The sequence below is a fragment of the Mobula birostris genome, chromosome 7 (assembly GCF_030028105.1).
Source record: "Mobula birostris isolate sMobBir1 chromosome 7, sMobBir1.hap1, whole genome shotgun sequence".
NCBI classification, from domain to species: domain Eukaryota; kingdom Metazoa; phylum Chordata; class Chondrichthyes; order Myliobatiformes; family Myliobatidae; genus Mobula; species Mobula birostris.
Window position 1 is genome coordinate 133,466,598 of NC_092376.1, and position 6,516 is coordinate 133,473,113.

Consider the following 6,516-nt stretch of genomic DNA (forward strand, 5'->3'; position numbering starts at 1 on the left):
TTCCCGGAACCAGCGCTTCAGTGCCACTCTCAGACTCGACACATCGATTCTCTATCGCCGATGCCGGGTGAGTTTCCACATGGACAAGCCACCCTCCGCCCGCCCTTTTCAAACCTCATCCTCTCATCTGATTAAGGATTCACAACAGAAGCAATAAATGGGAGCAAGCTATTCAGTCTATCCCGTTATGGCTGACCTTTTCCTGCTCTCACCTTGTGTCCTTTGCTATCCTTCATCTATAATAGCACGGGACAACAAAGATTTTGCTTCCTGAATACTCTTGGGTCTATTTTATGGATTTTGGGCTGTTGATCATTAAAATCACCATGAAATTTCCCTATCACACACCATTTTTTTTGGTAATCTATCAAGTCAATTAAAACGTTGCCCACGATGTAAGCTGGGCATGCTTAGGCAGAGTGGATGCTGCATGGGAGGACAGGTTTTAGAAAGGCTAGAAAAGCATCACATGCACACCATTCTATACATTATGTATATCAGTTTGCGATCACGTTGATGCGCATGCTCTACTCATAGCATATTGTGTATACTCAGTATAATTTTATTTTCAGGTGTATTAGTGATAGCAGAATGTCTCATCAATGTCGCAACAGCAACAATACGTTGTTATATTTGTGGCAAGTACAGGCTTAAATGTCAGGACAGAGTGTAACTCCTCTTATGAAGACCAGCTATGAGCTTTACTTTGGGTGTAAAGTTGGTGACCAAGACAAAGCCTGGGTTGCTCACATGATTGCATTCCCATTTAGACTTCTTCCCTGCAAATCTTGGCACTGTCAGTGTCAGTATGGTGAAAGGTTTCATGAGGACATTCCAGTCATAGAGAAGTGGTATCAGGGCAACTGGAATCCATCAAAGCTGGCAGATTATTGTTGGACACTTAAGCGAGAAGCCTCTGACACTGAATACTAATGAAATTATCAACAAAACATTTTTAGCTTTATTGAACTATTGCTAAGTGTCAGCATCATTATGCAATTAAATGCATTATATTCAATAAAAGTTAATTACTTGTTTCTCCAAATTCCTATGTGACAGAAGTAGCCTGAAGTTATATTTGTGTTCAACCTCAAGCAGTCTATCATAACCAAAACAAAAATTCTGAGGAAGCAACTCTTTTGAATAAATTTGTCGTCCAATGTAAGTCATTTCATTGAACATATCCATTACTACGAGTCAGAGATTTGAGGTAACTGCTAGAGAGATTGGGGTGGGGGGGGGGGGAAGAGGGGAAGAAGAAATGTGGAAAATTTTCATCCATAAAATGTTTGTGACTTGGAGCTCACTGTCTAAAAAGGTGACAGAGGCAGAGACACATGGCATGTTTAAATCAATGGGTGTTTAGAACTCTCCCCCTCCTTTCCTACATTTGATCTGGAACCCTGGCAATTACCAAACTAGATGCCAGCAAAAACAAATGGTCACGGCTACGCAACAGGGCCACAAACTTATTCTGGTCACCCCCGCCTTGTCTTCCCAACCCATATCTCTACCCTGATCAGTTCAGTAACTGATATCATAGCTCTGGATGCAACATAACCTGCTGGCACAAAGGCTATGATCATCAGGATATTTCCACCAGCAGTTTCCCCAGTGGTAAATTCCCTCCGGTTCTGAGGCAACCAATCTACTCTTTCTTCTGCACACTTGAGCTGATTTTCTGATGTTTGAGACATCATCATGTTTGTTTTTCCATTTCAATGAAGAGCTCCAGAACTGTTCAATTAATTTAGCCATCACATATATTGATTTTTCGGTTCAATTTGGTGACACTACAAAGAATCATTCCAAATTAAATCAGTAAACTGACTCTTGTATTTGGCTGTTTCAATATTGGCTATCCAAAATATGAGCTGGAAGTTATTGGAAAATATGTTTTAAAATATCTTTAAAATTTCTGAAACTTGAAATGTAGAGGCTTCAGTAAGTATGCTAAAATGTGGCTTTACACCCACAAGTTTACTTTTTCCTGTCTGGTGATTCAAACTGCTGATTCCTGATGCCACTGTTTTATATGACAGGCAGTTTTATCCACTGGGACATCATAGTTGATCTAGGTTGTGCACACGGGCATTTCAGAAAGGATCATTGTATCACTCATAAAACTAATCAATGACTTTGACGTCAGTTAACCCAGCCCTGACTGGGAAACAAACTGGAACATTCTGATTAATGTGACTTAATTTTGTCTGTTAGACATTTAAAAAAAATCCTATCAGCAGTGTACACCTCCAAACAACATCCATACACATAGACAGTTCAGGGCTTGTATTTTATTGATGTTAAAGTTAACAGCACAGATAGAGGCCCATCGGCCCAATCAGTCCATTCTGACCCAGCTAGTCCCAATTTCCTGCGTTTAGCCCATTCCCTTCATGTACTGATCCAAGCTTTAACAACCAACACATCCAAGGATGAGCTGTGAGCACATTCTTTCCCTTATGTTTTGCTTATATAGTTCCAATTTTCTGATAGAAGTGGACACTACAATTTTTGCCTGGATCAAATTAAAATTCACACCCTTCATTTTCATATTTAGAATGGTTATTTGTCATACAGATTGGCTATTATGCCACATCTCCATGTAGAAATTCAATCTTGTTTCCCAAGCTCTTTTCAACTTTGAGTAATAATTCAACAACAGTGTCAAAACAATCAAAGAAATGTATTAAGCAGCAGCCTTTTGACAGCCAAGCACTTCAGTGTGAAGAAGCAAGAGTTTAAACTCTTCATCGTTATCTTGGCATAAGTGGTGAAATATTCAGCTATTTAATGGATGAGCTTTAATTTTGATTATAGTCGATATTACAAGAGTCATGCTTGAAAAAAGTCACTGGCTGTGGATTTTGGCTGCGAGATGTTGATGATGAATTACACAATGGATTGCAAGGAGACTTGGAATTTCCTTTTTCACAAATGTCATTAAACTAGCATGGCAACCTATCAAATATAGTGCTCCATATGTTGCACAAGAAACCATGTTCCTAATTGGAATACTTTTATCCTCAATATACATTTTGTGCTCCTTATAGGTTGATTCTCCATTCATATTTGTTTTTAACTTTTTACACAAGATAACCTCTTAATAAACCTTTCCATTTTTGATAAGGCATACATATGCCATTACCAATGCCTCATTGTCTTGCACAGTTGATTTATCCAATTGCATCCGTAATTCTGTTTTTTGTAGCTTTGTGCACATTTGATACTCAATGTCTTCACTCATTTTGTCAATACGACGAGCTACAGAGTCATAACTCAGAGGAACTGATTTTAAAATACAAGTATCCATCTTGAGAATAGTGGTGAGCACTTCTGGTACAGCAGGCATTATTAATTTTTCACCAATTGTATGAGATTTTCCATACTTTGCTATCATTTTTGGAAATGTTATAAGAAGCAAAGAGATCACAATCAAAGTCATTTTTAGCTTTCTTGGCAAATGACTCTAGTGTGCAAAGCTTTTCAAATGCTTCTTTCATCTTCCGGAACTGAATAATACCATAAGTAGCCTTTTCAACGTGTCTTTTACAGAAGTATTCCTGCAATTTTTATGGTTTCATGGCTTCATTAGATAGTACAGTATTATAAGTAAAACTCGTGGGGTGTTGCTGATCTGATGGGTATGGAATAAAACCATACTGCAGGCATGTAACGTTGTATTGATGCACTTCCTGTAGTTTCTGTTTCTTAGCAGGATTAGAATTCAAGGCTTCATTGCCTTCCAACTCGTAGAGATCATGCCATTTGTATTTATTCATCATTAACAGGGCTGAATCAAAATAAAAAATTAACACAAACAGGGAATGCCTATCGGATGTTGACAACGGCAGTGAGTTGACACGGTTGGTCAGGTCTCGTGCCTCAGGTTAAGGTGCAATTTACTGCAACCCCCCACCCTCGCCAAGAATTTTGAATACCCTCTGACAACTTCTATTTCCCCTAATGCCCCCTTAGGGCACATAACCGCCCCCATTGGGAAATCACTGGTTTAATCCTACTAATGTATCCTTCCATTCTTTATTGTGTAAGAGTTTGTACAATCAATGAACAAACTGCTTTAAAGAGTTAATGTATTGTGTAGTAGAGGAAAAACATAACGTTAGTTCAAATCAATGAATTAGAAAACAGGAACACTCACAGTTATGATAGATGAGAAAACACTCCCATCAAGGAAATCACTTCACATGCCATTCCATTATACAAGGAGAATTAAAAATGGTTAAACATATACAGACAAAAATAAAAGTTAGGAATGTCAATGTTCTTATTTTCTGCTTGGTTGACCAGATAATAGAACATTCCTTAGTATTGACTTACATGTGCAAATACTTAACAAAAACTGTCTACTATGAGTAGTTTTTTCTATTGTTTCCATGATAATATTTGCGGCAAAATACTATTGTAGATATTAAGATTTTAATGTTCTAAACACATCTTATATTGATACAGTAACCTTGTATCAATATAATGAAATTATATCTTATATTGATATTGCTTATTTCCATAAATAGTTAATAGTGTAACAGAATCTTGATCAATTATGTTTACACCCATTTAACAATGCTAAATTGATTCTCTATACCCAGGTACGAAGAGCAATAAATTAAATTATTTTGCAAAATTGTAGTTGATGTGGATTGCTAACAGTAGAGGCAAGGAGCGCTCATACGCATCTTCCCAGGCTCTTCAAGAAGTTGGTTTAAGAATCCATCTATTATTTTTTAAAGTTCATTGATGGTTGCTGAGGACTTAAGGCCTGATGCTTGTTCTTATCCAACTTCATCGATGCGACCCAGAACAGGTCTTGTGCCCTTCTTTTGTCTAAGGGGCTTAACTCCAACTTCACGTTTCCTCCGTGGTTTGGTAAATGATTCAGCCCAACTTGTGGTTAACTATCTTTCAGGCATCCTCAAGGTTCCATGCTCCTTGTTTCACTGAAATTCAATGAACAAGGTATAAATCATTTATCTTCCTACCCTCAGTAATAGTATTCAAATGTCCTAAAATTATGTTTTATTACAAACACTACTGCCAATTACTGTCCTTCCAGGTGAGACGACATCTCATCTGTGAGTTGGCTGGGGTGATATACTGCGTCCGGTGCCCCAGTGTGGCCTTCTATATATTGGCAAGACCCAACGCAGATAGAGAGACCATTTTGCTGAACACCTACACTCTGTCCGCCAGAGAAAGCAGGATCTCCCAGTGGCCACACATTTTAATTCCATGTCCCATTTCCATTCTGATATGTCAATCCATGAACATTGATTTCTCTAACTTCCGTTAATGCCCCTCCTCCCCTTCTTACCCCATCCCTTATTTATTTTTATTCCCCCCCCTTTCTCTCTCTCTGTCCCTCTCACAATCACTCCTTGCCTACTCTCCATCTTCCTCTGGGCTCCCCTCCTCCTTTCTTTCTCCCTAGGCCTCCTGTCCCATGATCCTCTCCCTTCTCCAACTCTGTATCCCTTTTGCCAATCAACTTTCCAGCTCTTAGCTTCATCCCTCCTCCTCCTGTCTTCTCCTATCATTTCGGATCTCCCCCTCCCCCTTCCTTTCAAATCTCTTACTAACTCTTCTTTCAGTCAGTCCTGGTGAAGGGTCTCGGCTCAAAATGTCGACTGTACTTCTTCCTATAGACGCTGCCTGGCCTGCTGCATTCCACCAGCATTTTGTGTGTGCTGTTAATTAAATGCTATTATTTAGTATATGGATTCAGGTTCTTGGACCATACAGATCTCTTCCGGGGTGGAAGCAACATGTACAAGAGGAATGTATTGCATGTGAACCAAAGATGGACCAACATCCTTGCAGGGAAATTTGCTGGTGTTACATGGGAGGGTTTAAAGTAGTTTGGCAGGGGGTTTGGATTCTGAGCAGGAGCAAGTCATGGGTTAAAGCAGTAGCTTGTGAGATGAAGTTCAACAGAGTAATCGGAGAAAAAGGAATAATTGATTAAACTATTTATTTAATGAGGATGGGTGCTGCATTTTTGATAGGGGGCGTAACTGCAGTGCATAGAGATGATTTTGACGCTGAAGTTTTGCTCCCTGTGAGGATGAGAGAGGTTGCTATAGGAAGGATGAGCATGAATGTAGCAACATGGTTCAGGGAGCCATGAGTTCAAAGGGCGGAGAGAAGAGAAACATAGTTGTAATCGAGGACAGCATAGTCAAGACACTATTCTTGATCACAAGACTGAGTGTTCCAAAGACTGTGTTGTCTGCCTGATGCCTGGGTTTGGAACATCTCAACTGACCTACAGAAGAGTTTGGATAGATCCAATTGTCAGGGTCCATCTGGGAACAAGGATAGGGGTTCTGCTGAAGGAATTTGAGCAGCTGGGGACTAAATGAAAATACAGAACCAACAAGCCAATAGTCCCTTGATTGTTAAATGCGCCACAGGGAAATTGGCGCGGGGTTTATTTATTTATTTGCCTATCTCTTTATATATTTGTTTGTTTGTTTGTATTTAGAGATACAGCACAGC